General features: G+C 45.7%; 4 non-coding genes across 4 annotated transcripts; all 4 read right to left on the bottom strand.

Annotated features, from left to right (window-relative positions):
• Positions 1–5,053: 5,053 nt before the first annotated feature.
• On the bottom strand, positions 5,054–5,126 carry trnav-cac (transfer RNA valine (anticodon CAC)). Its single transcript has one exon. It is a non-coding gene; the product is annotated as a tRNA-Val (tRNA).
• Positions 5,127–9,252: 4,126 nt separating this feature from the next.
• On the bottom strand, positions 9,253–9,325 carry trnav-cac (transfer RNA valine (anticodon CAC)). Its single transcript has one exon. It is a non-coding gene; the product is annotated as a tRNA-Val (tRNA).
• A 4,113-nt stretch (positions 9,326–13,438) lies between these two features.
• On the bottom strand, positions 13,439–13,511 carry trnav-cac (transfer RNA valine (anticodon CAC)). Its single transcript has one exon. It is a non-coding gene; the product is annotated as a tRNA-Val (tRNA).
• A 3,228-nt stretch (positions 13,512–16,739) lies between these two features.
• trnar-acg (transfer RNA arginine (anticodon ACG)) lies at positions 16,740–16,812 on the bottom strand. The gene has a single exon. It is a non-coding gene; the product is annotated as a tRNA-Arg (tRNA).
• Positions 16,813–19,670: the final 2,858 nt, after the last annotated feature.

Genomic DNA, 19,670 nt, shown 5'->3' with positions numbered 1-19,670 from the left:
GAAATTCTGTTGTGGATGAACTAGCTCCGAATATCCAAAATAAGAAGGTCCTTTTCTTCTCATTGCATGTCGAAAATTCAGTGCTTGTGACTTAATGTGGAATTTATTTTAGTGGCTCATGAGAGACTAATCCTCATAATCCTCGAACATACGAGATGGGGGAACAAAAGTACTTTGAGCAAACATTCCTCACACAACATGAGAAGCACTTGATGTTTCTACCCGGTATGGCTCCGGGGACCTTTCGCATGTTAGGGAAATGTGCTAACCACTACACGACAGAAACCGCTGGCGGTGCAGTAAACAATGCACTTGTGCAATGTTCAACCTCACTGTGTTGCTGCAGCTTCTCATGGTTCGTCTGAGAGGCCATGTCACTTATGACAAGAAGACAGCCGTTTCTTTAAAACCGATGTCTCAACTTAGAAAACAATCAGGAATCGAAATTTACAGACTTGAAGATAAGTTATGTTTTGCTTGAAGTGGAAGTTAAATTGAGAAGGCAGGGCTTTCGAAAATAACCACAACCATACGGGTGCCTGCATTTTGCTATTCTTCGGTGATAAAGACCAGTTATGAGATTGCGGCAATAGTCAGCAACAGACTAAACTGGAAGTACGAGAAGTTTCTGCTCGGTTTCGAACTTTTCGCGTGTTAGGCGAATGTGATAACCACTACACTACAGAAACAGCTGGCAATCAACGGACGTGTACAATGTGCAACCTCACTGTGTTGCTGCAGATTCGCATGGTGAGGCTGAGAGGCCAGGCCACTTATTACAAGACGACTGCTGTTTCTTTCAAAAACAGATGTTTCAACATATAAAACCACAAGATGTAGAAATTAGATCGAACTTAACATGATCTGCGTTAACTTCACAGGGACGTGACCCATCTAATCCACAGAGCCAAAGTGGAGAATTGAACTGACTGGAGAGCTGCATCTTAACGCTGACCTCCCGGACCTCGGCCTCCTGAAATGTTCCAAAGAAGCTCAACAAACACTCGAGGAACAGCAGCGCATCTTTCCACTGGGCTCAATACAGCTTGCACACTCATAGTGTGTGCAACAGTCTCACACTGCAAATGCTGCCCCCATTCTGTGTGTACTTCCAGCGCAGATTTGGGTTTGAATCTTGTTTCCACTTCTTTGTATCCGGGCGGTAGTTGTTGAGAGCTGGCACAGACACAGCGGCTAGAATGGCCTCATACTGTGGTGTAATTATTCTCTCATTCGATGCTCACCTCACTCTGTGGCCTGGGAACCCTAGGCCTTTTCTCATTTAATCTCTCCTGACTTGCACCCTGTCAGACCGCTTTCCTGTTGTTCTGTTTGCTCCCACCAGGATTTGACTTGGTTAAAACGTCCGACATTTCTAACCCGCCCCGGTTTAAATGAAAGGTGATGGTGAAAGACGAGCTTTGTTGTCCTGTCGACAAATCCCGCCTGACTCGCTGAGTTGTTCCAGTATTTTCCGCAGATGTTAGATCGACTTTCGATGGCAATAACAGCGTGCTTCTGTTACGTTCCCGGGGCTCGTTGGTCTAGGGGTATGACATTCACTTACCTCTATTGACTAATTCCAGTTGATTCAGGCAGCTCTCTGTATGTTTCATTTTATTCAGTTCAACAACATCAGACTGTGTAATCTCTCTTCTACCTCCACCATCTGTTTATTTCCATCAAGTTATTTTCATTCCTTCCATTGGTATGTTTTACCCTCAGCATTGCCCCCCTCCCCCCAGCCCATACCATCCTACTTGAGCAACCCTGTCGCCAATTGTTCGCTGACACACTGCTTACTTTGTTCTGCTATTAACACATTCTGATCTCTTGAGGCGCCACTATCAGCACCTTTGTTAGCCTTGATTAGCCTCATTTACATTCCCTTTTTCTTTCTGTCCGAGACATTTTCGTCATTTTCCACCTATTGCTGACCACTCTATCGAGGCCCAATCGGGCACGCCAACCCCGCCCCATCCACATTAGTCTGAATCTGACCCCATTTCCAGTTCTCCAGCTTTGACAAAGAGTCACCCAGGCCCGGAACGACCGCTGCCATCTCGCTCCACAGAGGCTGTCAGTCCTGCTGAGATTGTCCAGTATGTTCTGTTTTTGTTTCAGAATGAAGCATCCGCAGTAAGTTGCATTTGTCGTTCATTTAGACATGTTTGAGATGGTGAATAAGTATGTTTATCTGCATTTGTAAATGCATGAAATTCTGTTGTGGATGAACTAGCTCCGAATATCCAAAATAAGAAGGTCCTTTTCTTCTCATTGCATGTCGAAAATTCAGTGCTTGTGACTTAATGTGGAATTTATTTTAGTGGCTCATGAGAGACTAATCCTCATAATCCTCGAACATACGAGATGGGGGAACAAAAGTACTTTGAGCAAACATTCCTCACACAACATGAGAAGCACTTGATGTTTCTACCCGGTATGGCTCCGGGGACCTTTCGCATGTTAGGGAAATGTGCTAACCACTACACGACAGAAACCGCTGGCGGTGCAGTAAACAATGCACTTGTGCAATGTTCAACCTCACTGTGTTGCTGCAGCTTCTCATGGTTCGTCTGAGAGGCCATGTCACTTATGACAAGAAGACAGCCGTTTCTTTAAAACCGATGTCTCAACTTAGAAAACAATCAGGAATCGAAATTTACAGACTTGAAGATAAGTTATGTTTTGCTTGAAGTGGAAGTTAAATTGAGAAGGCAGGGCTTTCGAAAATAACCACAACCATACGGGTGCCTGCATTTTGCTATTCTTCGGTGATAAAGACCAGTTATGAGATTGCGGCAATAGTCAGCAACAGACTAAACTGGAAGTACGAGAAGTTTCTGCTCGGTTTCGAACTTTTCGCGTGTTAGGCGAATGTGATAACCACTACACTACAGAAACAGCTGGCAATCAACGGACGTGTACAATGTGCAACCTCACTGTGTTGCTGCAGATTCGCATGGTGAGGCTGAGAGGCCAGGCCACTTATTACAAGACGACTGCTGTTTCTTTCAAAAACAGATGTTTCAACATATAAAACCACAAGATGTAGAAATTAGATCGAACTTAACATGATCTGCGTTAACTTCACAGGGACGTGACCCATCTAATCCACAGAGCCAAAGTGGAGAATTGAACTGACTGGAGAGCTGCATCTTAACGCTGACCTCCCGGACCTCGGCCTCCTGAAATGTTCCAAAGAAGCTCAACAAACACTCGAGGAACAGCAGCGCATCTTTCCACTGGGCTCAATACAGCTTGCACACTCATAGTGTGTGCAACAGTCTCACACTGCAAATGCTGCCCCCATTCTGTGTGTACTTCCAGCGCAGATTTGGGTTTGAATCTTGTTTCCACTTCTTTGTATCCGGGCGGTAGTTGTTGAGAGCTGGCACAGACACAGCGGCTAGAATGGCCTCATACTGTGGTGTAATTATTCTCTCATTCGATGCTCACCTCACTCTGTGGCCTGGGAACCCTAGGCCTTTTCTCATTTAATCTCTCCTGACTTGCACCCTGTCAGACCGCTTTCCTGTTGTTCTGTTTGCTCCCACCAGGATTTGACTTGGTTAAAACGTCCGACATTTCTAACCCGCCCCGGTTTAAATGAAAGGTGATGGTGAAAGACGAGCTTTGTTGTCCTGTCGACAAATCCCGCCTGACTCGCTGAGTTGTTCCAGTATTTTCCGCAGATGTTAGATCGACTTTCGATGGCAATAACAGCGTGCTTCTGTTACGTTCCCGGGGCTCGTTGGTCTAGGGGTATGACATTCACTTACCTCTATTGACTAATTCCAGTTGATTCAGGCAGCTCTCTGTATGTTTCATTTTATTCAGTTCAACAACATCAGACTGTGTAATCTCTCTTCTACCTCCACCATCTGTTTATTTCCATCAAGTTATTTTCATTCCTTCCATTGGTATGTTTTACCCTCAGCATTGCCCCCCTCCCCCCAGCCCATACCATCCTACTTGAGCAACCCTGTCGCCAATTGTTCGCTGACACACTGCTTACTTTGTTCTGCTATTAACACATTCTGATCTCTTGAGGCGCCACTATCAGCACCTTTGTTAGCCTTGATTAGCCTCATTTACATTCCCTTTTTCTTTCTGTCCGAGACATTTTCGTCATTTTCCACCTATTGCTGACCACTCTATCGAGGCCCAATAGGGCACGCCAACCCCGCCCCATCCACATTAGTCTGAATCTGACCCCATTTCCAGTTCTCCAGCTTTGACAAAGAGTCACCCAGGCCCGGAACGACCGCTGCCATCTCGCTCCACAGAGGCTGTCAGTCCTGCTGAGAGTGTCCAGTATGTTCTGTTTTTGTTTCAGAATGAAGCATCCGCAGTAAGTTGCATTTGTCGTTTATTTAGACATGTTTGAGATGGTGAATAAGTATGTTTATCTGCATTTGTAAATGCATGAAATTCTGTTGTGGATGAACTAGCTCCGAATATCCAAAATAGGAAGGTCCTTTTCTTCTCTTTGCCTGTCGATAATTCAGTGCTTGTGACTTAATGTGGAATTTATTTTCGTGGCTCATGAGAGACTAAACCTCATAATCCTCGAACATACGAGATGGGGGAACAAAAGTACTTTGTGCAAACATTCCTCACACAACATGAGAAGCACTTGATGTTTCTACCCGGTATGGCCCCGGGGACCTTTCGCATGTTAGGGGAATGTGCTAACCACTACACTACAGAAACTGCTGGCGGTGCAGTAATCAATGGACTTATGCAATGTTCAACCTCACTGTGTTGCTGCAGCTTCTCATGGTTCGTCTGAGAGGCCATGTCACTTAGGACAAGAAGACAGCCGTTTCTTTAAAACCGATGTCTCAACTTAGAAAACAATCAGGAATCGAAATTTACAGACCTGAAGATAAGTTATGTTTTGCTTGAAGTGGAAGTTAAATTGAGAAGGCAGGGCTTTCGAAAATAACCACAACCATACGGGTGCATGCATTTTGCTATTCCACGGTGATGAAGACCAGTTATGAGATTGCGGCAATAGTCAGCAACAGACTAACCTGGTCGCACGAGATGTTTCTGCCCGGTTTCGAACCGGGTACCTTTCGCGTGTGAGGCGAATGTGATAACCACTACACTACAGAAACAGCTGGCAATCCACGGATGTGTACAATGTGCAACCTCACTGTGCTGCTGCAGATTCGCATGGTGAGGCTGAGAGGCTAGGCCACTTATTACAAGACGACTGCCTTTTCTCATTTAATCTCTCCTGACTTGCACCCTGTCAGAGCGCTTTCCTGTTGTTCTGTTTGCTCCCACCGGGATTTGACTTGGTTAAAACGTCCGATATTTCTAACCCGTCCCGGTTTTAATGAAAGGTGATGGTGAAAGACGAGCTTTGTTGTCCTGTCGACAAATCCCGCCTGACTCGCTGAGTTGTTCCAGTATCTTCCGCAGATGTTGGATCAACTTTCGATGGCTATAACAGCGTGCTTCTGTGCCAGTTCCGCGGCTCGTTGGTCTAGGAGTATGATTCTCGCTTTGGGTGTCTCGATTGCGAAACTTGCGGGAGGTCCCGGGTTCAAATCCCGGACGAGCACTTTGATAACGTTTTCTGATGGTCAGGCGATATGTTTTCTTCATTTCTATGCGGCTCATTCGGCGGGATTCATTCACATTGGGTTTGCTTTGAGAAGCTGAGCTCACACAGCAGGGAACCAATCGGTTCGCGAGACAATCGCGACATTGTCTAAAAGCTTGTCTATGTGTGGACATTCACTTACCTCTATTGACTTATTCCAGTAGATTCAGGCAGCTCTCTGTATGTTTCATTTTATTCAGTTCAACAACATCAGACTGTGTAATCTCTCTTCTCCCTCCACCATCTGTTTATTTCCATCAAGTTATTTTCATTCCTTCCATTGGTATGTTTTACCCTCAGCATTGCCCCCCTCCCCCCAGCCCATACCATCCTACTTGAGCAATCTGATCCCTGTGGCCAATTGTTCGCTGACACACTGCTTACTTTGTTCTGCTATTAACACATTCTGATCTCTTGAGGCGCCACTATCAGCACCTTTGTTAGCCTTGATTAGCCTCATTTACATTCCCTTTTTCTTTCTGTCCGAGACATTTTCGTCATTTTCCACCTATTGCTGACCACTCTATCGAGGCCCAATCGGGAACGCCAACCCCGCCCCATCCACATTAGTCTGAATCTGACCCCATTTCCAGTTCTCCAGCTTTGACAAAGAGTCACCCAAGCCCGGAACGACCGCTGCCATCTCGCTCCACAGAGGCTGTCAGTCCTGCTGAGATTGTCCAGTATGTTCTGTTTTTGTTTCAGAATGAAGCATCCGCAGTAAGTTGCATTTGTCGTTCATTTAGACATGTTTGAGATGGTGAATAAGTATGTTTATCTGCATTTGTAAATGCATGAAATTCTGTTGTGGATGAACTAGCTCCGAATATCCAAAATAAGAAGGTCCTTTTCTTCTCATTGCCTGTCGAAAATTCAGTGCTTGTGACTTAATGTGGAATTTATTTTAGTGGCTCATGAGAGACTAAACCTCATAATCCTCGAACATACGAGATGGGGGAACAAAAGTACTTTGTGCAAACATTCCTCACACAACATGAGAAGCACTTGATGTTTCTACCCGGTATGGCCTCGGGGACCTTTCGCATGTTAGGGGAATGTGCTAACCACTACACTACAGAAACCGCTGGCGGTGCAGTAATCAATGGACTTGTGCAGTGTTCAACCTCACTGTGTTGCTGCAGATTCTCATGGTTCGTCTGAGAGGCCATGTCACTTATTACAAGAAGACAGCCGTTTCTTTAAAACCGATGTCTCAACTTATAAAACAATCAGGAATCGAACTTTACAGACCTGAAGTTAAGTTTTGCTTGAAGTGGAAGTTAAATTGAGAAGGCAGGGCTTTCGAAAATAACCACAACCATACGGGTGCATGCATTTTGCTATTCCTCGTTGATGAAGACCAGTTACGAGATTGCGGCAATAGTCAGCAACAGACTAAACTGGAAGTACGAGAAGTTTCTGCTCGGTTTCGAACTTTTCGCGTGTTAGCTGAATGTGATAACCACTACACTACAGAAACAGCTGGCAATCAACGGACGTGTACAATGTGCAACCTCACTGTGTTGCTGCAGATTCGCATGGTGAGGCTGAGAGGCCAGGCCACTTATTACAAGACGACTGCTGTTTCTTTCAAAAACAGATGTTTCAACATATAAAACCACAAGATGTAGAAATTAGATCGAACTTAACATGATCTGCGTTAACTTCACAGGGACGTGACCCATCTAATCCACAGAGCCAAAGTGGAGAATTGAACTGACTGGAGAGCTGCATCTTAACGCTGACCTCCCAGACCTCGGCCTCCTGAAATGTTCCAAAGAAGCTCAACAAACACTCGAGGAACAGCAGCGCATCTTTCCACTGGGCTCAATACAGCTTGCACACTCATAGTGTGTGCAACAGTCTCACACTGCAAATGCTGCCCCCATTCTGTGTGTACTTCCATCGCAGATTTGGGTTTGAATCTTGTTTCCACTTCTTCTTTGTATCCGGGCGGTAGTTGTTGAGAGCTGGCACAGACACAGCGGCTAGAATGGCCTCATACTGTGGTGTAATTATCCTCTCATTCGATGCTCACCTCACTCTGTGGCCAGGGAACCCTAGGCCTTTTCTCATTTAATCTCTCCTGACTTGCACCCTGTCAGACCGCTTTCCTGTTGTTCTGTTTGCTCCCACCAGGATTTGACTTGGTTAAAACGTCCGACATTTCTAACCCGCCCCGGTTTAAATGAAAGGTGATGGTGAAAGACGAGATTTGTTGTCCTGTCGACAAATCCCGCCTGACTCGCTGAGTTGTTCCAGTATTTTCCGCAGATGTTAGATCGACTTTCGATGGCAATAACAGCGTGCTTCTGTTACGTTCCCGGGGCTCGTTGGTCTAGGGGTATGACATTCACTTACCTCTATTGACTAATTCCAGTTGATTCAGGCAGCTCTCTGTATGTTTCATTTTATTCAGTTCAACAACATCAGACTGTGTAATCTCTCTTCTACCTCCACCATCTGTTTATTTCCATCAAGTTATTTTCATTCCTTCCATTGGTATGTTTTACCCTCAGCATTGCCCCCCTCCCCCCAGCCCATACCATCCTACTTGAGCAACCCTGTCGCCAATTGTTCGCTGACACACTGCTTACTTTGTTCTGCTATTAACACATTCTGATCTCTTGAGGCGCCACTATCAGCACCTTTGTTAGCCTTGATTAGCCTCATTTACATTCCCTTTTTCTTTCTGTCCGAGACATTTTCGTCATTTTCCACCTATTGCTGACCACTCTATCGAGGCCCAATAGGGCACGCCAACCCCGCCCCATCCACATTAGTCTGAATCTGACCCCATTTCCAGTTCTCCAGCTTTGACAAAGAGTCACCCAGGCCCGGAACGACCGCTGCCATCTCGCTCCACAGAGGCTGTCAGTCCTGCTGAGATTGTCCAGTATGTTCTGTTTTTGTTTCAGAATGAAGCATCCGCAGTAAGTTGCATTTGTCGTTTATTTAGACATGTTTGAGATGGTGAATAAGTATGTTTATCTGCATTTGTAAATGCATGAAATTCTGTTGTGGATGAACTAGCTCCGAATATCCAAAATAGGAAGGTCCTTTTCTTCTCATTGCCTGTCGAAAATTCAGTGCTTGTGACTTAATGTGGAATTTATTTTAGTGGCTCATGAGAGACTAAACCTCATAATCCTCGAACATACGAGATGGGGGAACAAAAGTACTTTGTGCAAACATTCCTCACACAACATGAGAAGCACTTGATGTTTCTACCCGGTATGGCCCCGGGGACCTTTCGCATGTTAGGGGAATGTGCTAACCACTACACTACAGAAACCGCTGGCGGTGCAGTAATCAATGGACTTATGCAATGTTCAACCTCACTGTGTTGCTGCAGCTTCTCATGGTTCGTCTGAGAGGCCATGTCACTTATGACAAGAAGACAGCCGTTTCTTTAAAACCGATGTCTCAACTTAGAAAACAATCAGGAATCGAAATTTACAGACCTGAAGATAAGTTATGTTTTGCTTGAAGTGGAAGTTAAATTGAGAAGGCAGGGCTTTCGAAAATAACCACAACCATACGGGTGCATGCATTTTGCTAATCCTCGGTGATGAAGACCAGTTATGAGATTGCGGCAATAGTCAGCAACAGACTAACCTGGTAGTACGAGATGTTTCTGCCCGGTTTCGAAACGGGGACCTTTCGCGTGTGAGGCGAATGTGATAACCACTACACTACAGAAACAGCTGGCAATCCACGGACGTGTACAATGTGCAACCTCACTGTGCTGCTGCAGATTCGCATGGTGAGGCTGAGAGGCTAGGACACTTATTACAAGACGACTGCCTTTTCTCATTTAATGTCTCCTGACTTGCACCCTGTCAGAGCGCTTTCCTGTTGTTCTGTTTGCTCCCACCGGGATTTGACTTGGTTAAAACGTCCGACATTTCTAACCCGTCCCGGTTTTAATGAAAGGTGATGGTGAAAGACGAGCTTTGTTGTCCTGTCGACAAATCCCGCCTGACTCGCTGAGTTGTTCCAGTATCTTCCGCAGATGTTGGATCAACTTTCGATGGCTATAACAGCGTGCTTCTGTGCTAGCTCCGCGGCTCGTTGGTCTAGGAGTATGATTCTCGCTTTGGGTGTCTCGATTGCTAAACTTGCGGGCGGTCCCGGGTTCAAATCCCGGACGAGCCCTTTGATAACGTTTTCTGTTGGTCAGGCGATATGTTTTCTTCATTTCTCTGCGGTTCATTCGGCGGGATTCATTCACATTGGGTTTGCTTTGAGAAGCTGAGCTCACACAGCAGGGAACCAATAGGTTCGCGAGACAATCGCGACATTGTCTAAAAGCTTGTCTATGTGTGGACATTCACTTACCTCTATTGACTTATTCCAGTAGATTCAGGCAGCTCTCTGTATGTTTCATTTTATTCAGTTCAACAAAATCAGACTGTGTAATCTCTCTTCTACCTCCACCATCTGTTTATTTCCATCAAGTTACTTTCATTCCTTCCATTGGTATGTTTTACCCTCAGCATTGCCCCCCTCCCCCCAGCCCATACCATCCTACTTGAGCAACCCTGTCGCCAATTGTTCGCTGACACACTGCTTACTTTGTTCTGCTATTAACACATTCTGATCTCTTGAGGCGCCACTATCAGCACCTTTGTTAGCCTTGATTAGCCTCATTTACATTCCCTTTTTCTTTCTGTCCGAGACATTTTCGTCATTTTCCACCTATTGCTGACCACTCTATCGAGGCCCAATCGGGCACGCCAACCCCGCCCCATCCACATTAGTCTGAATCTGACCCCATTTCCAGTTCTCCAGCTTTGACAAAGAGTCACCCAGGCCCGGAACGACCGCTGCCATCTCGCTCCACAGAGGCTGTCAGTCCTGCTGAGATTGTCCAGTATGTTCTGTTTTTGTTTCAGAATGAAGCATCCGCAGTAAGTTGCATTTGTCGTTCATTTAGACATGTTTGAGATGGTGAATAAGTATGTTTATCTGCATTTGTAAATGCATGAAATTCTGTTGTGGATGAACTAGCTCCGAATATCCAAAATAAGAAGGTCCTTTTCTTCTCATTGCCTGTCGAAAATTCAGTGCTTGTGACTTAATGTGGAATTTATTTTAGTGGCTCATGAGAGACTAAACCTCATAATCCTCGAACATACGAGATGGGGGAACAAAAGTACTTTGTGCAAACATTCCTCACACAACATGAGAAGCACTTGATGTTTCTACCCGGTATGGCCTCGGGGACCTTTCCCATGTTAGGGGAATGTGCTAACCACTACACTACAGAAACCGCTGGCGGTGCAGTAATCAATGGACTTGTGCAATGTTCAACCTCACTGTGTTGCTGCAGAATCTCATGGTTCGTCTGAGAGGCCATGTCACTTATTACAAGAAGACAGCCGTTTCTTTAAAACCGATGTCCCAACTTATAAAACAATCAGGAATCGAACTTTACAGACCTGAAGATAAGTTATGCTTGAAGTGGAAGTTAAATTGAGAAGGCAGGGCTTTCGAAAATAACCACAACCATACGGGTGCATGCATTTTGCTATTCCTCGTTGATGATGACCAGTTACGAGTTTGCGGCAATAGTCAGCAACAGACTAAACTGGAAGTACGAGAAGTTTCTGCTCGGTTTCGAACTTTTCGCGTGTTAGGCGAATGTGATAACCACTACACTATAGAAACAGCTGGAAATCAACGGACGTGTACAATGTGCAACCTCACTGTGTTGCTGCAGATTCGCATGGTGAGGCTGAGAGGCCAGGCCACTTATTACAAGACGACTGCTGTTTCTTTCAAAAGCAGATGTTTCAACATATAAAACCACAAGATGTAGAAATTAGATCGAACTTAACATGATCTGCGTTAACTTCACAGGGACGTGACCCATCTAATCCACAGAGCCAAAGTGGAGAATTGAACTGACTGGAGAGCTGCATCTTAACGCTGACCTCCCGGACCTCGGCCTCCTGAAATGTTCCAAAGAAGCTCAACAAACACTCGAGGAACAGCAGCGCATCTTTCCACTGGGCTCAATACAGCTTGCACACTCATAGTGTGTGCAACAGTCTCACACTGTAAATGCTGCCCCCATTCTGTGTGTACTTCCATCGCAGATTTGGGTTTGAATCTTGTTTCCACTTCTTCTTTGTATCCGGGCGGTAGTTGTTGAGAGCTGGCACAGACACAGCGGCTAGAATGGCCTCATACTGTGGTGTAATTATCCTCTCATTCGATGCTCACCTCACTCTGTGGCCAGGGAACCCTAGGCCTTTTCTCATTTAATCTCTCCTGACTTGCACCCTGTCAGACCGCTTTCCTGTTGTTCTGTTTGCTCCCACCAGGATTTGGCTTGGTTAAAACGTCCGACATTTCTAACCTTCCCCGGTTTTAATGAAAGGTGATGGTGAAAGACGAGCTTTGTTGTCCTGTCGACAAATCCCGCCTGACTCGCTGAGTTGTTCCAGTATTTTCCGCAGATCGACTTTCGATGGCAATAACAGCGTCCTTCTGTTACGTTCCCGGGGCTCGTTGGTCTAGGGGTATGACATTCACTTACCTCTATTGACTAATTCCAGTTGATTCAGGCAGCTCTCTGTATGTTTCATTTTATTCAGTTCAACAACATCAGACTGTGTAATCTCTCTTCTACCTCCACCATCTGTTTATTTCCATCAAGTTATTTTCATTCCTTCCATTGGTATGTTTTACCCTCAGCATTGCCCCCCTCCCCCCAGCCCATACCATCCTACTTGAGCAACCCTGTCGCCAATTGTTCGCTGACACACTGCTTACTTTGTTCTGCTATTAACACATTCTGATCTCTTGAGGCGCCACTATCAGCACCTTTGTTAGCCTTGATTAGCCTCATTTACATTCCCTTTTTCTTTCTGTCCGAGACATTTTCGTCATTTTCCACCTATTGCTGACCACTCTATCGAGGCCCAATAGGGCACGCCAACCCCGCCCCATCCACATTAGTCTGAATCTGACCCCATTTCCAGTTCTCCAGCTTTGACAAAGAGTCACCCAGGCCCGGAACGACCGCTGCCATCTCGCTCCACAGAGGCTGTCAGTCCTGCTGAGATTGTCCAGTATGTTCTGTTTTTGTTTCAGAATGAAGCATCCGCAGTAAGTTGCATTTGTCGTTTATTTAGACATGTTTGAGATGGTGAATAAGTATGTTTATCTGCATTTGTAAATGCATGAAATTCTGTTGTGGATGAACTAGCTCCGAATATCCAAAATAAGAAGGTCCTTTTCTTCTCATTGCCTGTCGAAAATTCAGTGCTTGTGACTTAATGTGGAATTTATTTTAGTGGCTCATGAGAGACTAAACCTCATAATCCTCGAACATACGAGATGGGGGAACAAAAGTACTTTGTGCAAACATTCCTCACACAACATGAGAAGCACTTGATGTTTCTACCCGGTATGGCCCCGGGGACCTTTCGCATGTTAGGGGAATGTGCTAACCACTACACTACAGAAACCGCTGGCGGTGCAGTAATCAATGGACTTATGCAATGTTCAACCTCACTGTGTTGCTGCAGCTTCTCATGGTTCGTCTGAGAGGCCATGTCACTTATGACAAGAAGACAGCCGTTTCTTTAAAACCGATGTCTCAACTTAGAAAACAATCAGGAATCGAAATTTACAGACCTGAAGATAAGTTATGTTTTGCTTGAAGTGGAAGTTAAATTGAGAAGGCAGGGCTTTCGAAAATAACCACAACCATACGGGTGCATGCATTTTGCTATTCCTCGGTGATGAAGACCAGTTATGAGATTGCGGCAATAGTCAGCAACAGACTAACCTGATAGTACGAGATGTTTCTGCCCGGTTTCGAACCGGGGACTTTTCGCGTGTGAGGCGAATGTGATAACCACTACACTACAGAAACAACTGGCAATCCACGGACGTGTACAATGTGCAACCTCACTGTGCTGCTGCAGATTCGCATGGTGAGGCTGAGAGGCTAGGCCACTTATTACAAGACGACTGTGATTTGTGGGCAGCACGGTAGCACAAGTGATTAGCACTGTGGCTTCACAGCGCCAGGGTCCCAGGTTCGATTCCCCGCTGGGTCACTGTCTGTGCGGAGTTTGCACGTTCTCCCCGTGTCTGCGTGGGTTTCCTCCGGGTGCTCCGGTTTCCTCCCACAGTCCAAAGACGTGCAGGTTAGGTGGATTGTCCATGCTAAATTACCCGTAGTGTCCATAAGGGTTGGGAGGGGTTATTGGGTTGCGGGGATAAGGTGGAAGTGAGGGATTAATGTGGGTCGGTGCAGACTCGATGGGCCGAATGGCCTCCTTCTGCACTGTATGTTCTATGTAATCAATGTAATGACTGCCTTTTCTCATTTAATCTCTCCTGACTTGCACCCTGTCAGAGCGCTTTCCTGTTGTTCTGTTTGCTCCCACCGGGATTTGACTTGGTTAAAACGTCCGACATTTCTAACCCGTCCCGGTTTTAATGAAAGGTGATGGTGAAAGACGAGCTTTGTTGTCCTGTCGACAAATCCCGCCTGACTCGCTGAGTTGTTCCAGTATCTTCCGCAGATGTTGGATCAACTTTCGATGGCTATAACAGCGTGCTTCTGTGCCAGTTCCGCGGCTCGTTGGTCTAGGAGTATGATTCTCGCTTTGGGTGTCTCGATTGCGAAACCTGCGGGAGGTCCCGGGTTCAAATCCCGGACGAGTCCTTTGATAACGTTTTCTGTTGGTCAGGCGATATGTTTTCTTCATTTCTATGCGGCTCATTCGGCGGGATTCATTCACATTGGGTTTGCTTTGAGAAGCTGAGCTCACACAGCAGGGAACCAATAGGTTCGCGAGACAATCGCGACATTGTCTAAAAGCTTGTCTATGTGTGGACATTCACTTACCTCTATTGACTTATTCCAGTAGATTCAGGCAGCTCTCTGTATGTTTCATTTTATTCAGTTCAACAACATCAGACTGTGTAATCTCTCTTCTCCCTCCACCATCTGTTTATTTCCATCAAGTTATTTTCATTCCTTCCATTGGTATGTTTTACCCTCAGCATTGCCCCCCTCCCCCCAGCCCATACCATCCTACTTGAGCAATCTGATCGCTGTGGCCAATTGTTCGCTGACACACTGCTTACTTTGTTCTGCTATTAACACATTCTGATCTCTTGAGGCGCCACTATCAGCACCTTTGTTAGCCTTGATTAGCCTCATTTACATTCCCTTTTTCTTTCTGTCCGAGACATTTTCGTCATTTTCCACCTATTGCTGACCACTCTATCGAGGCCCAATAGGGCACGCCAACCCCGCCCCATCCACATTAGTCTGAATCTGACCCCATTTCCAGTTCTCCAGCTTTGACAAAGAATCACCCAGGCCCGGAACGACCGCTGCCATCTCGCTCCACAGAGGCTGTCAGTCCTGCTGAGATTGTCCAGTATGTTCTGTTTTTGTTTCAGAATGAAGCATCCGCATAAGTTGCATTTGTCGTTCATTTAGACATGTTTGAGATGGTGAATAAGTATGTTTATCTGCATTTGTAAATGCATGAAATTCTGTTGTGGATGAACTAGCTCCGAATGTCCAAAATAAGAAGGTCCTTTTCTTCTCATTGCCTGTCGAAAATTCAGTGCTTGTGACTTAATGTGGAATTTATTTTAGTGGCTCATGAGAGACTGAACCTCATAATCCTCGAACATACGAGATGGGGGAACAAAAGTACTTTGTGCAAACATTCCTCACACAACATGAGAAGCACTTGATGTTTCTACCCGGTATGGCCTCGGGGACCTGTCCCATGTTAGGGGAATGTGCTAACCACTACACTACAGAAACCGCTGGCGGTGCAGTAATCAATGGACTTGTGCAATGTTCAACCTCACTGTGTTGCTGCAGATTCTCATGGTTCGTCTGAGAGGCCATGTCACTTATTACAAGAAGACAGCCGTTTCTTTAAAACCGATGTCTCAACTTATAAAACAATCAGGAATCGAACTTTACAGACCTGAAGATAAGTTATGCTTGAAGTGGAAATTAAATTGAGAAGGCAGGGCTTTCGAAAATAACCACAACCATACGGGTGTATGCATTTTGCTATTCCTCGTTGATGAAGACCAGTTACGAGATTGCGGCAATAGTCAGCAACAGACTAAACTGGAAGTACGAGATGTTTCTGCTCGGTTTCGAACTTTTCGCGTGTTAGGCGAATGTGATAACCACTACACTATAGAAACAGCTGGAAATCAACGGACGTGTACAATGTGCAACCTCACTGTGTTGCTGCAGATTCGCATGGTGAGGCTGAGAGGCCAGGCCACTTATTACAAGACGACTGCTGTTTCTTTCAAAAGCAGATGTTTCAACATATAAAACCACAAGATGTAGAAATTAGATCGAACTTAACATGATCTGCGTTAACTTCACAGGGACGTGACCCATCTAATCCACAGAGCCAAAGTGGAGAATTGAACTGACTGGAGAGCTACATCTTAACGCTGACCTTCCGGACCTCGGCCTCCTGAAATGTTCCAAAGAAGCTCAACAAACACTCGAGGAACAGCAGCGCATCTTTCCACTGGGCTCAATACAGCTTTCACACTCATAGTGTGTGCAACCGTCTCACACTGTAAATGCTGCCCCCATTCTGTGTGTACTGCCATCGCAGATTTGGGTTTGAATCTTGTTTCCACTTCGTCTTTGTATCCGGGCGGTAGTTGCTGAGAGCTGGCACAGACACAGCGGCTGGAATGGCCTCATACTGTGGTGTAATTATTCTCTCATTCGATGCTCACCTCACTCTGTGGCCAGGGAACCCTCGGCCTTTTCTCATTTCATCTCTCCTGACTTGCACCCTGTCAGAGCGCTTTCCTGTTATTCTGTTTGCTCCCACCGGGATTTGACTTGGTTAAAACGTCCGACATTTCTAACCCGTCCCGGTTTTAATGAAAAGTGATGGTGAAAGACGAGCTGTGTTGTTCTGTCGACAAATCCCGCCTGACTCGCTGAGTTGTTCCAGTATCTTCCGCAGATGTCGGATCAACTTTCGATACGAGAATTGAAGACGTACTGCTCACTTTGCTCTGCATCAAGAATCAGCTGTCCCACCCAGTGAGTTAAAGCGCACGCCAAAAGTTCGAATTCCGAGCCAGCCAGGAGTCGAACCTGGAATCTCCTGATTCGTAGTCAGACGCGTTATCCATTGCGCCACTGGCCCAGCCGGGTGCATGCATTTTGCTATTCCTTATTGAGCCTCTGTGGCGCATTCGGCGGGATTCATTCACATTGGGTTTCCTTTGAGAAGCTGAGCTCACACAGCAGGGAAGCAATACGTTCCTGAGACAATCAAGACATTTTCTAAAAGCTTGTCTATGTGTGGTTATTCACTTACTTCTATTGACTTATTCCAGTAGATTCAGGCAGCTCTCTGTATGTTTCATTTTATTCAGTTCAACAACATCAGACTGTGTAACCTCTCTTCCCCCTCCACCATCTGCTTCTTCCCCCTCCACCATCTGTATCCATCATCTTATTTTAATTCCTTGCATTGATATGTTTTACCCTCAGCATTGCCCCCCTCCCCCAGCCCATACCATCCTACTTGAGCAATCTGATCCCTGTCGCCAATTGTTCGCTGACACACTGCTTACTTTCTGCGATTAACACATTCTGATCTCTTGAGGCGCCACTATCAGCACCTTGATTAGCCTCATTTACATTCCCTTTTTCTTTCTGTCCGAGACATTTTCGTCATTTTCCACCTATTGCTGACCACTCTATCGAGGCCCAATAGGGCACGCCAACCCCGCCCCATCCACATTAGTCTGAATCTGACCCCATTTCCAGTTCTCCAGCTTTGACAAAGAGTCACCCAGGCCCGGAACGACCGCTGCCATCTCGCTCCACAGAGGCTGTCAGTCCTGCTGAGATTGTCCAGTATGTTCTGTTTTTGTTTCAGAATGAAGCATCCGCAGTAAGTTGCGTTTGTCGTTCATTTAGACATGTTTGAGATGGTGAATAAGTATGTTTATCTGCATTTGTAAATGCATGAAATTCTGTTGTGGATGAACTAGCTCCGAATATCCAAAATAAGAAGGTCATTTTCTTCTCATTGCCTGTCGAAAGTTCAGTGCTTGTGACTTAATGTGGAATTTATTTTAGTGGCTCATGAGAGACTAATCCTCATAATCCTCGAACATACGAGATGGGGGAACAAAAGTACTTTGTGCAAACATTACTCACACAACATGAGAAGCACTTGATGTTTCTACCCGGTATGGCCTCGGGGACCTTTCGCATGTTAGGGGAATGTGCTAACCACTACACGACAGAAACCGCTGGCGGTGCAGTAAACAATGCACTTGTGCAATGTTCAACCTCACTGTGTTGCTGCAGATTCTCATGGTTCGTCTGAGAGGCCATGTCACTTATTACAAGAAGACAGCCGTTTCTTTAAAACCGATGTCTCAACTTATAAAACAATCAGGAATCGAACTTTACAGACCTGAAGATAAGTTATGCTTGAAGTGGAAGTTAAATTGAGAAGGCAGGGCTTTCGAAAATAACCACAACCATACGGGTGCATGCATTTTGCTATTCCTCGTTGATGAAGACCAGTTACGAGATTGCGGCAATAGTCAGCAACAGACTAAACTGGAAGTACGAGATGTTTCTGCCCGGTTTCGAACTTTTCGCGTGTTAGGCGAATGTGATAACCACTACACTACAGAAACAGCTGGCAATCAACGGACGTGTACAATGTGCAACCTCACTGTGTTGCTGCAGATTCGCATGGTGAGGCTGAGAGGCTAGGCCACTTATTACAAGACGACTGCTGTTTCTTTCAAAGCAGATGTTTCAACATATAAAACCACAAGATGTAGAAATTAGATCGAACTTAACATGATCGGCGTTAACTTCACAGGGACGTGACCCATCTAATCCACAGAGCCAAAGTGGAGAATTGAACTGACGGGAGAGCTGCATCTTAACGCTGACCTCCCGGACCTCGCCCTCCTGAAATGTTCCAAAGAAGCTCAACAAACACTCGAGGAACAGCAGCGCATCTTTCCACTGCGCTCAATACAGCTTTCACACTCATAGTGTGTGCAACAGTCTCACACTGTAAATGCTGCCCCCATTCTGTGTGTCCTTCCATCGCAGATTTGGGTTTGAATCTTGTTTCCACTTCTTCTTTGTATCCGGGCGGTAGTTGTTGAGAGCTGGCACAGACACAGCGGCTGGAATGGCCTCATACTGTGGTGTAATTATTCTCTCATTCGATGCTCACCTCACTCTGTGGCCAGGGAACCCTAGGCCTTTTCTCATTTAATCTCTCCTGACTTGCACCCTGTCAGAGCGCTTTCCTGTTGTTCTGTTTGCTCCCACCAGGATTTGACTTGGTTAAAACGTCCGACATTTCTAACCCGTCCCGGTTTTAATGAAAGGTGATGGTGAAAGACAAGCTTTGTTGTCCTGTCGACAAATTCCGCCTGACTCGCTGAGTTGTTCCAGTGTTTTCCGCAGATGTTAGATCGACTTTCGATGGCAATAACAGCGTGCTTCTGTTACTTTCCCGGGGCTCGTTGGTCTAGGGGTATGACATTCACTTACCTCTATTGACTAATTCCAGTTGATTCAGGCAGCCCTCTGTATGTTTCATTTTATTCAGTTCAACAGCATCAGACTGTGTAATCTCTCTTCTCCTTCCACCATCTGTTTATTTCAATCAAGTTATTTTCATTCCTTCCATTGGTATGTTTTACCCTCAGCATTGCGCCCCTCCCCCCAGCCCATACCATCCTACTTGAGCAACCCTGTCGCCAATTGTTCGCTGACACACTGCTTACTTTGATCTGCTATTAACACATTCTGATCTCTTGAGGCGCCACTATCAGCAACTTTGTTAGCCTTGATTAGCCTCATTTACATTCCCTTTTTCTTTCTGTCCGAGACTTTTTCGTCATTTTCCACCTATTGCTGACCACTCTATCGAGGCCCAATAGGGCACGCCAACCCCGCCCCATCCACATTTGTCTGAATCTGACCCCATTTCCAGTTCTCCAGCTTTGACAA

The sequence above is a fragment of the Scyliorhinus torazame genome, chromosome 5, assembly GCF_047496885.1.
Source record: "Scyliorhinus torazame isolate Kashiwa2021f chromosome 5, sScyTor2.1, whole genome shotgun sequence".
NCBI lineage: Eukaryota > Metazoa > Chordata > Chondrichthyes > Carcharhiniformes > Scyliorhinidae > Scyliorhinus > Scyliorhinus torazame.
Note: the sequence above shows the minus strand (reverse complement) of the source record. Positions and strands in the feature narration are given on the sequence as shown.